Source organism: Mauremys reevesii, linkage group 1 (assembly GCF_016161935.1).
Source record: "Mauremys reevesii isolate NIE-2019 linkage group 1, ASM1616193v1, whole genome shotgun sequence".
NCBI classification, from domain to species: Eukaryota; Metazoa; Chordata; order Testudines; family Geoemydidae; genus Mauremys; species Mauremys reevesii.
In genome coordinates, this window is record NC_052623.1 from 309337034 (window position 1) to 309356024 (window position 18991).

Below are 18991 nucleotides of genomic sequence, written 5' to 3' on the forward strand. Positions count from 1 at the left end.
TTTTCATGCTTGTAAAATCCCTCACTAAGTCTGGGCCAGAGTCAGATTTATTTCCCCCCAAAAAAACAATTATTGAAACATGAACTGTGATTTTAAACATCTCACAGGAACTTTAGACCCAATGACCAGGTCCCACCCTGGCCTTTATCTCCCACCATACAAAGTTCCCTGCTGTTCCTTAGCTCTGCCTTTCCTCTGTGCACTGTTCTCTTATAACACCGTCCCCTTGCTTTAGTGAGCTTGGCCCCAGATCTCCTTCCTGACTGCCCCTAGGCCCTAATGGTCCTTGTCCCTGTGGACACTGGCATTCCTTCCCTTTGGACTCTGGACTGCCTCCCCTCCTGCCTGTATGTACACTGGGCTCTCTGATCTACCCCTGCAGTGTGGAGGTGGGGTGGGTGTGACATAGACCTCTGGGAAGATTTATTTTATCTACTCCTAATCCCATTATGGATTATTCATGTAGTTTGTTCACCAGGGTGGAGATAGGGATGGACTGAAGCTATCTCTGCTGCCCAATGCCCCTAGTCCAGCTCCCATTTATCTTTTCACCCAGGCCAGCAACTGTTTTTCCCCCCTGTGGTTCTGCATACTCAAGGCAGAGAACACAGAGATGATGAAGAAGGACACTAGTTTTGGAAGCGAAAGTGAAGCCCAGAGGCAATATTTTAGGCTACCACAGCAGTCTCTGGTGGCTATGGTAGGCCAGAATTTGAGTTAAGAACAGCTTTCTTCATACATCAAGAAAGAGAATTGGGCTCTAGGAGAGCAAAGTGGAAAGAAGCTCTATGGAGACATCAAACTCATTCCTCACAGGGGCCCACAATATATTAAGACTGGATGCAGCAAACTAATATTGTATTATATTTCTCCTTCCATTCAGAATTGCATAACATGCCTAGTGCAACTACAGCATTTGCTTATATGGGAAAGCAATATTAGGACAGTCCTTATGTATTTTTATGTGCTACCCTGTACATATAGTTTTGCTACCCTGTGCCTTTTTCCTTCTCATTCCCTGAACATACTTTTGTCATTTAGTTCCTTTCTCTCCTGCTCCCTTTGGCGTGCTGCCTAATGTCTCATTCTTTCTTCCCATAGATATTTCTCGGCTTCTCCTCGTGGCTTGGAGGTTCAGTCCCTCAGGTGGCTCCAGATACTAAGAATAGCTCCATTTCCTTCCTTTGTCTATGTAGCAGTCACACATAACATCAGAACGGCAATACTGGGTCAGACCAATGGTCCATCTAGCCCAGTATCCAACAGTGGCCAATTCCAGGTGCTTCAGAGGGAATGATGAGAAGAGGGTAATTACTGAGTGATCCATCCCTTGTCATTCACTCCCAGCATCTAGCCAGCAGAGGCTTAGGGACATCCAGAGCATGGGATTGCATCCCTGACTATTTAAACTAATTAGTTTATTTCTGTGACATTTTAGGGAATATACCAATCTGGGTAGTCCAGGGGTGACCAAATATGCTGGCCCTCTGGGCCAAATACGACAATCTTCAGAAGTTTGAGAGCTGGGACGCACCTGCCTGGAGCAGGGGTTGGGCCCTGAGCTCTGGCAGGTGCTCCCCACAGGGCTGAAGCCCCAAGACCCCCTTCCTCACTTGGCAGAAACCCCTACTGCACCACCCAACTGCAAGGCAGAAGTCCTGAGCTTCCCCCCCCCACCACCTCAGTCTGAGTAGGTGGAGAATAGGGGTATTTAAGCGGCTCCATGAGCCGCACTTCAATGGTAAAAGAGTTGCATGTGGCTTACGAGCCACAATTTGGCCACCCCTGGGGTAGTCCTTGTTTATGGCTGTTTTTACAAGACTCTTGTTTTCTGTGAATAGCTTAGAGTCATGGAGAAAGAGCAGAAACCAGGAGGAGTCAGCATCATATGACCACTCAACTCTACACAGACCATCATTAGTCCATGGATCAGAGTATGCTAATCTCTGTTCAAAACCCAGAACACTTACATATAGAATAAGTTACCATAATTTTCTTATCAAGTCAACCCTCCTCCAAAGAAAAGCCCCACTACAATGCAGTAGACTATCTTCCAGAAACAAATGGATTATTCAAAATCAAACCAGTCAAAAATAAATTAATGAATATGTAATATATACAGATGGATGCAGCAAGCTAATGTCATATTATATTGCTTCGGCTGTCAGATGCAATCCAAAAGCCAACATCTAGTATTAAAATAAATCCTCCTTTGCAAACTTGGTTGTGCTTTTTATGCTGCGAACATTTAAGCAGGCTTCTAATTCTGCCAATTAACTGGAAAAAGAGAAATGAAAGCAGTAATTCATTGATTTAAGAGTTGCTTTTATGTAAAAATACTGGTGTGTGCCTTCACAAAAACATGCACACATATAGATATAATAATATAGCATCCAGGTAAGCGACACAAAGAAAGCTGATACCCTTATTATCTATCTGCATCTGAAAAGCATTTCCATTAATTTCTGGAAACCCATCTGATGCTGACAACTAAAGGTTGCTGAGCTCTGTGCCTTTATCCTCACACACAACTATTTCAAATTTAATGACAATATATATCTCCAGATCAGTGGCACTGCTAGGGGCACCCACATGGCCCCACAATATGCCAATATTTTTATGGCTGACCTGGAACAACACTTCCTCAGCTCCCGTCCACTCACACCCCTTCTCTACCTATGCTACATTGATGACATCTTCATCATATGGACCCATGGGAAGGAGACTCTGGAAAAATTCCACCACGATTTCAACAGCTTCCACCCCACCATCAACCTCAGCCTGGACTAATCTACACAGGAGGTCCACTTTCTAGACACCACGGTGCAAATAAGTGATGGTCACATTAACACCACCCTATACCGAAAACCTACCGACCGCTATGCCTATCTTCATGCCTCCAGCTTCCATCCCGGGCACACCACAAGATCCATTGTCTACAGCCAAGCACTGAGGTACAACCACATCTGCTCTAACCCCTCAGACAGAGCCCAACACCTACAAAATCTCCACCAAGCATTCTCAAAACTACAGTACCCGCACAAGGAAATAAGGAAACAGATCAACAGAGCCAGACGTGTACCCAGAAGCCTCCTACTGCAAGACAAACCCAAGAAAGAAACCAACAGGACTCCACTGGCCATCACATACAGTCCCCAGCTAAAACCCCATCCAACGCATCATCAGGGATCTACAACCCATCCTGGACAATGATCCCACACTTTCACAGGCCTTGGGTGGCAGGCCAGTCCTCGCCCACAGACAACCTGCCAACCTGAAGCATATTCTCACCAGTAACTGCACACTGCACCATAGTAACTCTAGCTCAGGAACCAATCCATACAACAAACCTCGATGCCAACTCTGCCCACATATCTACACCAGCGACACCATCACAGGACCTAACCAGATCAGCCACACCATTACTGGTTCATTCACCTGCACGTCCACCAATGTAATATATGCCATCATATGCCAGCAGTGCCCCTCGCTATGTACATCGGCCAAACTGGACAGTCTCAAAGGAAAAGGATAAATGGACACAAATCAGATACTAGGAATGGCAATATACAAAAACCTGTAGGAGAACACTTCAACCTCCCTGGCCACACAATAGTAGATCTTAAGGTGGCCATTCTGTAGCAAAAAAACTTCAGGACCAGACTTCAAAGAGAAACTACTGAGCTTCAGTTCATCTGCAAATTTGACACCATCAGCTCAGGATTAAACAAAGACTGTGAATGGCTTGCCAACTACAGAACCAATTTCTCCTCCCTTGGTTTTCACACCTCTACTGCTAGAACAGGGCCTCATCTTCCCTGATTGAACTAACCTCGTTATCTCTAGCTTGCTTCTTGCTTGCATATATATACCTGCCCCTGGAAATTTCCACTACTTGCATCCGACGAAGTGGGTATTCACCCACGAAAGCTCATGCTGCAAAACGTCTGTTAGTCTATAAGGTGCCACAGGATTCTTTGGTATTTTATGTACGTTTAAGTGTGGTATGGTGTGGAGCAGTCAAGTGGTGCTGTGAGCTGGTAGATGAGGTGAAACAATGGTATCCAAAATGGCACCCAAAAATGAGAAAGTGTCATTTTTTAATGGTTCCAGAAACACTGCGACATGACTATGACTACAGTTTTTACTGTTTAAGTTCATTTCCACACTTAATGTGGTGTTTATTGATCAGAGCTAGAAAATGACTATGTCTTAAAAGATTTGTATTGGTTTTGCATAGGGGAGGTTTTTTTTCAGAAATGATTAAGCTTTTAGCATGTGGCAAAAATGGTGATAAACTAACATGGCAATATGCTAGCATGAAATATTTTCACACTGCACATTCTTAATTGTCAAAGTGTGTCACAGTGATATAATAGGTTTCTATATTTTCAATTGAAATTTCTTGACCAGCTCAGTCTCACACTGAAGGTGGTACAAGTAGCTGCAGACTGTGTGCACATACTGCACAGTGGGTTGATATAAATGTATGTGAATTCCGAACGTAATGCTTTTCTATTTGTAAGCTTTCATACATCGAGTGGAGCATCTAGACTGCCTGATAGAAGGTTTTAATTTGTAATTGCCTAAGCATGTAGTATTGGTCTGAAATATTCTGGAAGAGAGCTTTTTAATTCAGTGACACTGATACACAGGTCAGTATTAGTGTTAGAGATAACAATACACAGCTTCTTATTATGTATCAGAGGGGTGGCCATGTTAGTCTGGATCTGTAAACGCAGCAAAGAGTCCTGTGGCACCTTATAGACTAACAGACGTATTGGAGCATGAGCTTTCGTGGGTGAATATGCATCCGACAAAGTGGGTATTCACCCACGAAAGCTCATGCTCCAATACGTCTGTTAGTCTATAAGGTGCCACAGGACTCTTTGCTGCTTCTTATTATGAATATGCAAAAGCCATGGGACAGAGAAGTTGTCTAACAATATGTAGATAGGTGTTACACCTCTTACAAACCATGTCATCAACAATATGACAAGCCCATTTTTACGTTTAATCATATTGAGAGGTGCTTATAAACATATCAACTGGATTGCATGTATCATCAGCTGTACAAGAGTCTCTACTGAAAATAGCAGATGTTGGTGAAGAGCAAATAGAGAAACTTATGACTGGTGAATTTGATTCTGATGGGACATTTAGCTTCTTCATCCCAGTCAAGAAACCTGGCATCTAAACATTTGCTGATATGGCCAAGAAGTCCAAATTTAAGTCTGGCAAGGAAGGGACCATCACAGCAGATATATTTAGTTGGGGATTGGTCCTGCTTTAAGCAGGGGGTTGGACTAGATCACCTCCTGAGGTCCCTTGCAATCCTGATATTCTATGATTCTATGATATCAGTCCAGATGCAAGATGCAGAGATGATGTTTCAGTGGCAATTGTTCTTAGTAACCCACATAGGGCCTGTGCCTATGTCTGTCTTCCATGCTGATGGAACAATTAAAGGAATTAGGGCATAATCTGAAAAGAATAAAGCTGAAAGAATCCATGAACTACAAGGAAACATGCAACAAGGAACAGGCAACAAGGAAACTACAGTATGCATCAGAGATGCCATGGCTGTCATACAAACGATGGCTGGAGACAAATGCCACACATTCAATAAATTGGCTGCTGAGTACTTGAGGCAGGTCCTTTGATAAAGCTAATTCTATAATCAAAGTCATTTGGGCAAATATGACAACAGTAATTCTGTGAAAACTGCAGGAAAATACAACACTGGACAGAATCTAAGTTTGGATGCAAGGCATACCAGGTAATTGGTAGATGCCCTGTGCCTCCATGGAAAAAATAAAGGTGGCATCCAACAAGCAATCACTTGCAAAATTCCTCTGCGAATATATGGTTCAAAATGCACCTGAGTGTAGGAGCACACCCAGTGCAAACACTCCTTGCTACAGGCTCTTCCAATGGTGAAATAGCAAAGTTCATCATCAGTAGAGGTGATGAAGAAGCCCAAAACTTGTACAGTACTCAAGAGGAAGCAGACATAAGGATGTTTCTCCATGCTGTAAGTGTCAGTGTGGCTTTTAGGTCTCAATGTCAAAGTAACCATAGTAATTAAGTCACCTGAAACAGATGTTTTGGTCCTTGCTGTTCACTACTTTCTTAAAATGGAACACACAGATAACATGTGGATTGAAGCAGGCACCATTACCAGTGCAACTGACAAGTGTCGCTTCATACCTGTGCATGCAATTAGTGATGCATGTACTCCTGACTTCTGCAACTTACTTCCTGCTGTACGGGCATTAACAGGATGTGACTCTGTGTCATCCCTATTTGGTATTGGGAAAAATCTGTGTTTAGTGTTGTCCAAACAAAGGGAGCTTACCTCTTCAGAGATCTTGTCAAATTGTGACAGAATGAAGGACAAGAAAATTGCATGCATCAAGAAAATTGTTAGCAGTGCTGTATGACTAGAGCGAGAAAGAAAAGGAGATGCACAGAGACCTGAATTGCTTAATCTAGCCATCAAAAAGGAAAAGTTACTGGCCAAACTCCTACTGTGTGAGGACTGTTTTGAAGAACATGTCAAAAAAGCATCTTGGCAAACAAAGATTAGGATGTCTTCTCACGTAGGTAAACCAGATATTGGATCACCATTGTAACACAAATGGAAAAATGTGGACAAAGAACTACCTCCTGTATTCTTCAATAGCCCAATAGCATCTGAGCATCTACAAGACCTTATTTGTGCCTGTACCACTGCGCAATCAGCTGTATCAGTAGTCAGAACAATCTTCCCTGGGCAGAACTGTGTATATGTCAAGGCAATGAAATCTGTGGTAACCCCACACACTCTCAACAGAGATCATAATGATGAACAAGATGTTGATAATGAGGCTGACTAGAAATATCACTAGTGCTATTATATTTCAATGATACCATACAAATGTATTGTTAGATTTTGTTTTACCCATTAGATTGTTGTTGTGAAGCTTTTAGGTCACAAAGCAATCCAGTTTTATGTCTTGAAATACTACATAGTCATTAAACCAACATAAACTAATGCAAATGTTTCAAAAGAGTCATTTTAATGTGTTGATGTTGTCATTGTTTATCTCTGTTTCTATGGTAATAACACCACTTGAAAACTCCATATTATATCTCATCTTAAAGTAGACATAATATGCTTTCAAATTATATATGATGTACATGTGTGTAGAGAGGGTACATTAAGATGACCATATAATTGGTGTATGATGCTCACCAACTTGCGACCAAAACCTCCAAAGGCCCTGACTTCCTGAAACATAATACCCCTTCTACCAAGGTCCCAACTCGTCCCTATATGTCTTAATATAACACCTTTTGGTTGTGTTATTCTGCACCAAATGTTACAGCTATTTGTGTAAATATACTACATTACATACATCAAACACATTGGCCTTTCTGTGTTTTGAAGTATTTTCCTCTTCTGTGGTGCTTGGAGAATCAAGCATATAAATATTTTTCATGTGTTTCTAAGAGGTTTCCTGGTCCTGACAGGGATAATGGAATGGCCTTACAGGTCAACCTCATTCTCACCCACAGTTTAGAATCCCTGAAGGCCCAAGATAATAAGAAAAAGAGAAATAGAACTCTTTAATCCTCCAGTATCATAAAGAAATCACAGTCTCATGTTCAGACATAACTAGGTCATTTTCTTCCAAAAGAAAGATAGGTTGACATACTGTACCTTCCAAAATAAGACCACAACTTTATTCACTGCCCTTTGCCTTGTTATTTCCAAGAACAAGGCCAAACGGTGACGAAAACAGCATAGCAATGATGTGTTCAGAGGAGTTAAGGAATCTACCAAAAAGGCCCGATAGCCATTTTATCTATTTCAAATGCAAATAGTCTATTTTGAGGTAATGTTAAAGTTGTAACATAACTTCCCCAATTCAAGAAAATTAAAACTAGGTCTGCAAATTCTGTCCTTAATGTACCAATACCACATACCAAGACAGGAGGGCAAATTCTGCCCTAAATCATACCCATGCAATCTCCCTGAAGTCAGGACCAAGGACAGCTCACAACACCACTTAGATTGGTTGCTCCATAGGGATGGCTTGGTTATGCTAAGAAGCGAAGGCCCTTTGAAAATTTTGTAGAATCCATGCTGAGATCTATCAGGTCTTTAATCTGAAGTGGGAAAAGCAGGAGTATCAGCCATTGGCAGAGACTACTTCCCTGCATCTTCTATACCAGGGGTCAGCAACCTTTCAGAAGTGGTGTGCCGAGTCTTCATTTATTCATTCTAATTTAAGGTTTTGCATCCCAGTAATACATTTTAATGTTTTTAGAAGGTCTCTTTTTATAAGTCTATAATATATAACTAAACTATTGTTGTATGTAAAGTAAATAAGGTTTTTAAAATGTTTAAGAAGCTTCATTTAAAATTAAATTAAAAAGCAGAGGCCCCTGGACTGGTGGCCAGGACCCAGGCAGTGTGAGTGTTGCTGAAAATCAGCTCTGTGCCGAGGTTGCCTACCCCTGTTCTATACTCATCTATATAAGTGTGTATCTAACTTAAATCTGTCAAGGCAAGGGCATTCCAGGAAAAATAGCTCTCTCTTTGGTAAGCTCCATTGTGTATGCTATACATTTTTGTATACTATAGTGAACATTGTGAAGATGCAAGATTATTTACATACCTACATGAAACAGAAAATTGTTATAAGTATATACAAATAGAGGGAGGGAAAATATTGTAACAATAGCTAAAAATACACTTGTGTTTCTCCAATGTCACATGCTGAGCCAATCAAATTATTAGTAATTAAGAAACACTGGGTCCAAACCTCAGTTAGTGTTTGGCTACAGCTTATCTGTGCGGGACAAAGAAGTGAAGTAATCAAAGTTTACTCATAAGTATGTTTTAGTCATGGGTATTTTTAGTAAAAGTCATGGACAGGTCACAGGCCGTAAACAAAAATTCACGGGTTAACTAGTGCCATTGCCAACAGCTGAAGTTCTGGTCCATTGAATAATAAATATTGCTAATAGATCCCCATGCACACATCTGAAAATATATCCATTAAAGTTTTATGGTATAATGCAAAGGTGCCACTAAAAGCTTACTGAAACTAAAGAGTCATATCAAGAGGAGTGAAACAGATAGCGAGCAATGATATGAACAGTGTGACTTGAAGCTTATTGTCACAGAAGAGGCAGCACGGTATGAGCTACTTCTATGTCTACAAAATTCAATTACTGTTTGGATATGATCAATTATTGCCAAACAGCCTGCCAAGTCTATTTGCTCTGCTGGCACAAATATAGCAGTTTCTTCAGAAAGGATAGCATGTGTTTCTGGGGCAAAGAGAGAATAAAAAAAGCAAACAAAACATTGAGAAATGTTATTGAAACATGATAAGTTCATTTTGATCCAGAGAAGCCCATAATTTTGCAGTGTAAAGCCTCTAAGTGTGGCAAAGGAAATACTGTCACAAAGAATCCCAGATGGAACTGAAAAGCTGATCAGCTGTGCTTCACAGACACTTAACAGCACCAGCTGAAAAAATGACTTGCAGCTGGTCAGTGGAAAAATCTCACCAATATTGCCATCGCTATTGCTGCAATTTACATAGACAACAAACTTCATCTGAGTCTTTTCAACTAAACCAAAGGATATATGCCAACTGCCTGTAGAAAAAAAGCAATGATGTGTACTGATGCTTGTAGAGTCTGAATACAGAAGCAGGACAGGGCTGCAAACCTACTTGCTTATGCAAATATATTTAATCATTTACTGTTAATTGACATAAAGTAAGAGCTATCTGGTAGGGAAATAGTATAAAAGAATCATTTAGAAATCTTTCAGTGACTGTCAACTAACTATTGGATAGTGGAAGATTAATTATCACTGCATAATGATGACCTTGTTAAGGGAAAAATGGACTAAGGAAATATAAGCCATTATAAAGCCAAAATAAGGATGGTCAAATAAAGGTTCCTGTTGTGGTACAATTATATCATTGTGTTGCCTTGAGAACATAGAACGGAAAGGATAACTTTGAGAAGATATATCCTGGAGCATCTTGGCCATATGTGCACTGCATTTGCTCATTATGGACCAGATTATTATATCAAAGAGTTTCATTTTAGAGACCTCACATGTTACCTCTATCAGCACTCCTTCATATTTTAAACAGGCATCTTGCTAATGGAGCCATAGGAAAATTGTACACTAACCAACTACAAAGATATCTGATGACTTTTCTCCTCCTAAGTCAAATCTATGGCATGTGAGTTCAGATACCATGAAAGTGTAGATAAAAGGGATATTTTAGCAAGACCCCTGTAAATTCCTTCCCATGAACTATCCCCCATTTTCTTTTTTATACCACCTCCATAACTCACTGTTCTTCCAGCCACGGAGAATAATGGATGGCAATGTGTTTGGAGCCCAAACTGAACATCAGATACAGACTCACTTGTGAACTAGTTGTTTTCTGTCTGCACAAGGCAGAGTACACCCGTCTAATGTTCTCAACCTCCTCTAGTATAGGTGCAAGTGACAATAGAAGAATCCAAATTTGTATTCCTGCTGGCAAAACTTTTCATTGCCATTAAAATTCTACACTGGTCTTTGCACCAGTTAAAAAAAAATACAGGCTTGTAAATCTAGAAAGTGCTGTATAAACCAAAATATCCAGGTCAGACAGGGCATAACTTTAATTTTGTCCATTGTTATCATTGTTTCAATAGGTTAATTGCACCCATATGAGGCAATAAAGTAAAATAATGTTCTAACAGAGCCATTGTTATTGTGAATATAATGTTTCATAGAATCACAGTCCATTATACAATCTTACAAGCATAAAATAATAAATATATCTCTACTGAACACACACATACATGTAGGTAGTAGTACCTCTCAGGAGAGTGTGCCTACCAACATATCGAGAGGGTACAAAAGTTGTCACTCTTTCAATTATATCCATGTAATGGCAGTGTCATACTCATTATAATTTGAGGAAAGATAAGTTTTCCAGAAATTATGTTACATGGTAAATACATCAGCCAAAAATGTGAGGAGTAACAGCAACACACCTTAAAAAATGTAGGCAGTGGAGTTTTTCAACCGCTACCCTTTTCTATAGCTTGGGCTGTAGCAGATCTTTATATTTTCTAAATTTTCATTTGAGTAATAACTGATTACAAGTATATAAAGATTCTCAGTCAATGTATGTTACTGATATAATGCAAAGTAATTTTATTAATACAGCATATGGTTACAGGAACTTCAGCTGTCACTGAAGAAAAATGAGCTTGATTTCCAAGATATTACACCTCTACCTCGATATAGCACTGTCCTTGGGAGCCAAAAATCTTACCGTGTTATAGGTGAAACCATGTTATATTGAACTTGCTTTGATCCACTGGAGTGTGCAGCCCTGCCCCGCCCCGCCGAGCACTGCTTTACCGTGTTATATCCAAATTCGTGTTTTATCGGGTGGCGTTATATCGAGGTAGCGGTGTATTTTTTAAATGATAGTTATTATTAGTTACTGTTAATCATAGTATCAGTACTACAAAATATTTACAATACTACCCAAAATGTGCTGGGCACTGCTTTACCACAAAAGAAGGCATGATCTTGGTCCCAAAGAGCTCACATTCTAAAAGCCAAACCAGATAAGAAGTATGGCAAGAGACCACCCTAGCTTAACCAAGAGATTTTCAATTAGCTAAAGCTCAAAAAAGAGTCCTACAAAAAGTGGAAACTAGGTCAAATTACAAAAGATGGATATAAATAAATAACACAAGTATGTAGGGAAAAGATAGAAAGGCAAAGGCACAAAACAAAATTAAACTAGCTAGAGACATAAAGGGTAACAAGAAAACATTCTGTGAATACATTAGAAGCAAAAGGAAGACTAAGGATGGGGTAGGCCTGTTACTCAGTGCGGGCGGAGGGAGGGAAACAATAACATTAAATGTGAAAAAGGCAGAAGTATTAAATAACTTTTTTTGTTTCAGTTTTCACCTAAAAGGTAAGTAGTGATTGGACATAGTGAATGCCAGTGAAAATGAGGTAGGATCAGAGGCTAAAATAGGGAAAGAACAAGTTAAAAATTGCTTAGACAAGTTAGATGTCTTCAAGTCACCAGGGCCTGATGAAATACATCCTAGAGTACTCAAGGAGTTGACTGAGGAGATATCTGAGCCATTAGCGATTATCATTGAGAAGTCATGGAAGATGAGTGAGAGTCCAAATATGGTGCCAATCCATAAAAAAGGGAATGAGGACAACCCAGGGAATTACAAACCAGTCAGCTTAACTTCAGTACCTGGAAACATAATGGAGCAAATAATTAAGCAATCAATCTGCAAACACCTAGAAAATAATAAGGTGGTAAGTACCCATCAGCATGGATTTGTCAAGAACAAATCACGTCAAACCAGCCTAATAGCTCTATTTGACAGGATAACAAGCATCATGGATTGGGGGGAAGCAGTAGATGTGGTGTATCTTGACTTTAGTAAGGCTTTTGATACTGTCTCGCGTGACCTCATAAACAAACTACGGAAATACAACCTAGCTACTATAAGATGGAGAGTAGTTTTAACTGGTTCACAGTCAAGCCGGAAGGGCATATCAAGTGGGGTCCTGCAGGGATCAGTTGTGGATCTGGTTCTGTTCAATATCTCCATCAATGATTTAGATAATGGCATAGAGAGTACACTTATAAAGTTTGCAGATGATACTAACCTGGGAGATATTGCAAGTGCTTTGGAAGATGAGATTAAAATTCAAAATGATCTAGACAAACTGGAGAAATGGTCTGAAGTAAATAGGATGAAATTTAATAAGGACAAATGAAAACTACTGCACTTAGCAAGGAACAATCAGTTTCATGCATACAAAAAGGAAAATGACCGCCTAATAAGGAATACTGCAGAAAGGTTTCTGGGGGTCATAGCAGTAGCATAGCTCAGGGGGGAAGTGGGGCAGTGGTCACTCTCCCACTGAGCACAAGTGGCGCCTTTTCAATTTCTTGGTGCCTTTTTAATTTTTACTCATCCAGCGAAGCTCCGGGTATTTGGTGGCACTTCGGCGGTGGGCCCTTCACTCGCTCCGGGCCCGCTGCTCTTCACTCACTGAAATGCCGCCGAAGACCGGCGGAGCAAATTAAGGTCCTGCCACCGAGGTACCGCTGAAGACCCGGAGCGCCGCCCCATCAGTAAAAGTGCCGCTGCGTGAGTAAAAGCACTGCAGTGGGTCACGCCTTTTTTTGTGATTGCTCCCCTTGTTCCCTCCACCTGGCCAGGGCCGGCTCCAGACCCCAGCGCACCAAGCGCGCGCTTGGGGCGGCATGCCGCGGGAGGGCGACAGGCGGTTCTGGTGGACCTCCCGCAGGCACGCTTGCGGAGGGTCCTCTGGTCTCGCGGCTCCGGTGGAGCATCCGCAGATGTGCCTGCGGGAGGTCCACCGGAGCCGCGGGACCAGCGGACCCTCTGCAGGCACGTCTGCAGGAGGTCCACCGGAGCCGCGGGACTGGCAACCGCCAGAGCGCCCCCGGCGGCATGCCGCCCTGCTTGGGGCGGCGAAATTCCTAGAGCCGCCTCTGCATCTGGCTACGCCACAGGGTCATAGTGGATCACAAGCTAAATATGAGCCAACTTCATAACACTGTTGCAAAAAAAGCAAACATCATTCAATGATGTATTAGCAGGAATGTTGTAAGCAAAACATGATAAGTAATTCTTCCGCTCTACTCTGCACTAATTAGGCCTCAACTAGAATATTGTATCTAGTTCGCACCACATTTCAAGAAAGATGTGGACAGACTGGAGAAATTCCAGAGAAGAGCAACAAAAATTATTGGAAGTCTAGAAAACATGACCTGTGAGAGAAGATTGAAAAAATTGAGTTTGTTTAGTCTGGAGAAAAGAAGACTGAGGGGGACATGATAACAATTTTCAAGTACATAAAAGTTTGTTAGAAGGAGAAGAGAAAAAGATTGTTGTTCTTAATCTCTGAGGATAGGACAAGAAGCAATGGACTTATATTGAAGCAAGTGCAGTTTAGGTTGGACATTAGGAAACTTCCTAACTCTCAGGGTGGATAAGCACTGGAATAAATTGTCTAAGGAGGTTGTACATCATTGGAGATTTTTAAGAGCACATTAAACAAACGCCTTTCAGGGATGGTCTAAATCAGTGATGGGCAACTTATGCCCTGCGGGACGCACACGTCCCATCAGGATAATCTGCTGGAAGTGTTATACCAATATAATAAAAACCAGTGGGATCTTATTAAGAGGGATAAGGCAAAGATGCCACATTTATTGTAAATATAATAGTAAAGCAAAAGATAAAAGCAAACAACGTTGTTTTACTACTTATTTTTATCACTACTTATTCCTCATACACACACACACACACATATACGTTTATATATGTATACGTATATATATTACACGTATAATATATATACGTATATATATTTATATATATACGTATATACATACGTATACACAATCGTATACACGTTTGTATACGTGTACACAATCATTTGCGTACACAATTTACGCAATTGTGTAAATTTACACAATTTACACAATCATTTACACAATCATTTACACAATCATTCATTTAGGTTCTGTATAGGTGTTATAGTTACCAGCCTAGACGTTGCTCATGCCAAGTTACTGGCCAGGTATCTTGGTCATGAGGATGGAGCCGAGTCTGTGTCAGATGCACCTGATGCTCCTGGAGGCTGGCAGCAGAACCATAGACTCAAAGTCCTCAGTTTTTGGAGTTCATTCTTATAGGAATTAATTCCTATGTTAGTCTATGGGAACCATTTCATCCTGCTGTTGCTGGCTCAATCAGCAGATGGCACATTCCTGGTGGCTCCACACTGTCTAAAATGGCACATTCCTTCCATGTGTTTGGGGTGGATCCCAGTTTACCCTCCGGGGGTTGTCTGGTGCTCCACTTGACACATTCTTCGGCCGATGGATCCTTTCTAGGCTGGCACCTCCCTAACCATTCACGTACATTAAGCATTCATCAACATACATTTCATATCTTAGGCAGAGTCAATTAACGGCTTAAGGCTCACAGCAGGGGCGGTAACATAGTGTCCACTTCAAGAACAAAGTCAATTAACTTGTTTGTAAGTTTTACATAGTAACAGAGTATCTTTCACAGGACAGATACAATCAATGTTTTCTGCTGACAGGAGCTTACAAGTTTTAACAGAAGAACTAAAAGATTTTTGTACTTGGTGAAACTGGGGGGTCACTGTCACTTGGGGGAATCACTGTTAGTACCTTCTTTAATATCCCTACAGAAGGCCGCCAGGACGTTTGTTTACATTGACCATCTGCAGGCATGGCCGCCCGCAGCTCCCAGTGGCCGCGGTTTGCCATTCCCGGCCAATGGGAGCTGCGGGAAGCAGCAGCCAGCACGTCCCTGAGGCCCGTGCCACTTCCCACAGCTCTCATTGTCTGGGAATGGCAAACTGCGGCCACTGGGAGCTGCTGGCGGCCATGCCTGTGCATGGTTAATGTAAACAAACTGCCTGGCGGAGGATTACCCTGACGAGTTGCGTGAAACCCGCAGGCCGCAGGTTGCTCACCACTGGTCTAGATAATACTTAGTTCTACCATGAATGTAGGGGAATGGACTAAATTACCTCTCAAGGTCCCTTCCAGTCCTATGATTTTATTAAATAAACAGAGAAATGAAGGGGATAGGAAAGAGATATAACAAGTGAGTAAGGTGGCCAGATGATGACTGGGCATATCCTGAAAATACAAAGTTCTAATGACATAGTTCAATATATATATTTGTCCTTTTGGGAGAAAAGAGAAACAGTTAGTTGAGATGGGCTGGAGCTTCTGTTGTTAAAATCCAATTCTGCTTCCTTCAAGGCAAAACAAGACAAACACCAGAGGGGAGAGAAAAGAACAGCAAAGATACGAAATGAAGCTTTTGCCTCTGGTGCTGACTCTCATTTTCAGCCTCTCTGCTGGAGAGACACAGGCACAGCAACATGGTCTTACCAGCCACTCCAACACCTGGCAAACTTGAACCACCCCTCAGGATGTTTAAGGCATTGTTTTTAGCTGCCTCTCTAGTTACAGGCTTCCAGCCGTGCCACCAAAGGTGGAGTTGGCCTGGCCAGCTAAGCCAGACTGTTATTAAACAGAAGGCAAAAGGAGAAATATAGGAAAGAAAAGAAATAAAGTGAAGATGGAAAAGGACACTTGAGAGTATGGGGAGCAGCAGGAACCGAAGTCTCACATTTCAGGTGATGTTCTGGAATTAGCGAAGGCTGGTGGAGGTGGTTATGTTATCTGGGTCCTCTCTGGCGCAGTCAGGTCAAGATGCTTGACATGATCAGGATGATTAAGGCCCAGTGGTGTCCTGGAAGATGCTGGAGCTCCAGGAGATGGAGGGGGTGACAGATGTGATGCTAAAGCTCAGACCTCTTAGTCAACCTGTCTGTACCATTTTGATCCCCCTCCCAAATCCCTTTTTAAATATGTCAAAAGGGGGTGATGGGTGGAATAGCCCATCCCACCAATACTTTGTACCAATTAGACCTGATTTTTGATACACCAGCTTTGGACCATTAACTTCTGATTCCATTCTCCTCTTATTTACTGCTCATGATCTTAACATAGTCCTTGAGTGGTGGCAGGAGACACTTTTGTTTGGCCTAATTCAGGCATTCTATCTCCCCGTGTACATTTTTCTAACTAATTTTATATAATAGCTTAAGCTTCATTTTTTGTTACCTTGGAAATCATAAAGTACAGGCCTTAATAGGCATCAGATTTAAAACAAAAAAAAGGAAATATTTCTTCACACAACACATAGTCAACCTGTGGAACTCCTTGCCAGAGGATGTTGTAAAGGCCAAACTATAACAGGGTTTAAAAAAAGAACTAGATAAATTCATGGAGGATAGGTCCATCAATGTCTATTAGCCAGCATGGCCAGAGGTGGTGTTCCTCGCCTCTGTTTGCCAAAGCTGGGAATGGGCAACAGGGGATGGATTACTTGATGATTACCTGGTATGTTCATTCTTTTCTGAAGTACCTGGCATTGGCCACTGCTGGAAGACAGGATAGTTTGCTAGACGGACCTTTTGTCTGACCCAGTATGGTCATTCTTATCTTTTTATGCCTCTTCCCATCAAGTTGGTACTATTGGCTGAGCAGAGGAGTGGGGAAGGAGATGTGAATAATGGGCAGATTAGTAGGGAATAAGAATTATTCATGGCCTTGAAAACTAGGACAAAAAGCTTGAACTTGATGCATCAGAAGATGGGGGGAGTGATATGGTCATAATGACAGGTAAGAAAGGTGTACAAACGGAAGGGGATGCTACATGTGTGTCAAGAACTCCAGAAAAGGAGGCTGAAGTAATGAAAGTTTAACAGTAAGGGTATTGTGAAAAACATACACATGAAAAATTATTTTGAGGAAGCAGCAGCAAAGTTTGACTACGGCTTATTTACGCGGGACAAAGGAGTGAAGTAATCAAAGTTTACTCATAAGTAAGGCTACGTTTTAGTCACGGGTATTTTTAGTAAAAGTCATGGACAGGTCACAGACCGTAAACAAAAATTCACGGGCCCCTGACCTCTGTCCATGACTTTTACTAAAAATACACACCATGACTAAAACTTGGGCGGGGGGCTGTGGGTTGGGAGCAGTATGGGGGTGCCATAGGTGCTGCGGGGAGAGGGTTGGGAGAGGTGTTGGGTCAGGCCTGAGCGCATGGCCTGGGACCCCCACTGGTGTTGGGGGGAGGGTTGGCAGAGCTGGCAGGGGCTTCCTACCCTCCAACCCCCTGCCCCTAGCCTTAGCCTCCTCCCACACACCTAAACTGTTGCTGCCAGCCCCTGAGCCTGCACCAGCTGCTTCAGAAGTCATGAAGGTCATGGAAAGTCATGGAATCTGTGACTTTCATGACCTCGGTGACAGACTTGCAGCCTTACTCATTAGATGTGGGCCTGAGTGGTAGAAAAGATTTTGGTGATGTCAGTAGTGGCACAATGATGGGAGTGGAAAGTACAAAAGTTAATAGCATTAACCTGTGGCCTAATCTTGATTAAAGTTAGACTGCTAAATCCATAAGTGATCACCTAAATAACAGTGGTCTTGATGAGCATCTGCCATTCCCATTGCTTTCAGTGGAACATACAGATTTTCAGGACTTCTGAAAAATCAGGTGTCATAGGTCTCACCCCCACTTAGAGCTGTTGGGTTCTAATATGGGGACCTGCACTGGTTTCCCTCTAAACTAAAATCCTAGTTTAGATCTAGTAAAAGCTGCCACCACCCAATCAGGTACGTGGATTGGGACACAGTCCCATCCCAAGAGCCCCAAATCCATGGAGTTCTTACACCCAGGAGAAATAAACCATTCCCCCCCTGCTTCCTACCCCCTCCCTTTTCCTAAGAGAGATACCGGGATCCAACTACAGAGGGATGCCTCCCTCTTCCCCTTTCCCTGAGAATCCACCCAAGGAAAGATCAACCAAGTTCTTAACAGAAAAGATTTATTAAAGAATAAAAAGAAAGTAACTTGTCTCTGTAACCCAAGATGCAAAAATACAGGGTCTAAACTTATCAATCTCTGGAGAGAATCCCCCCTCCTTTCTTTCTCAGTAAAAGCAAAGTAACAGCAAACAGGAATAAAGAATTTCCTTCAGCAACCACACAATTGCAAATGTAGAAATCAAATTATAAGACTAATCCGCCTTTCTAATTAATACTCACTATTGAATAGTAGGAACTACTCCAGGAGAACTTGGAGACATGACTGACCTCTCTTAGATCCAAAAAGAGAACTCTAACAAAGAACACAGACAAAGGCTTCCCTCCACAGAGATTTGAAATTATCTTGTCTCTGATTGGTCCTCTGGTCAGGTGGTCATCAGGTACTGCATGTTAACCCTTTACAGGTAAAAGAGACCTTAACCCTTAACTATTTGTTTATGACATCA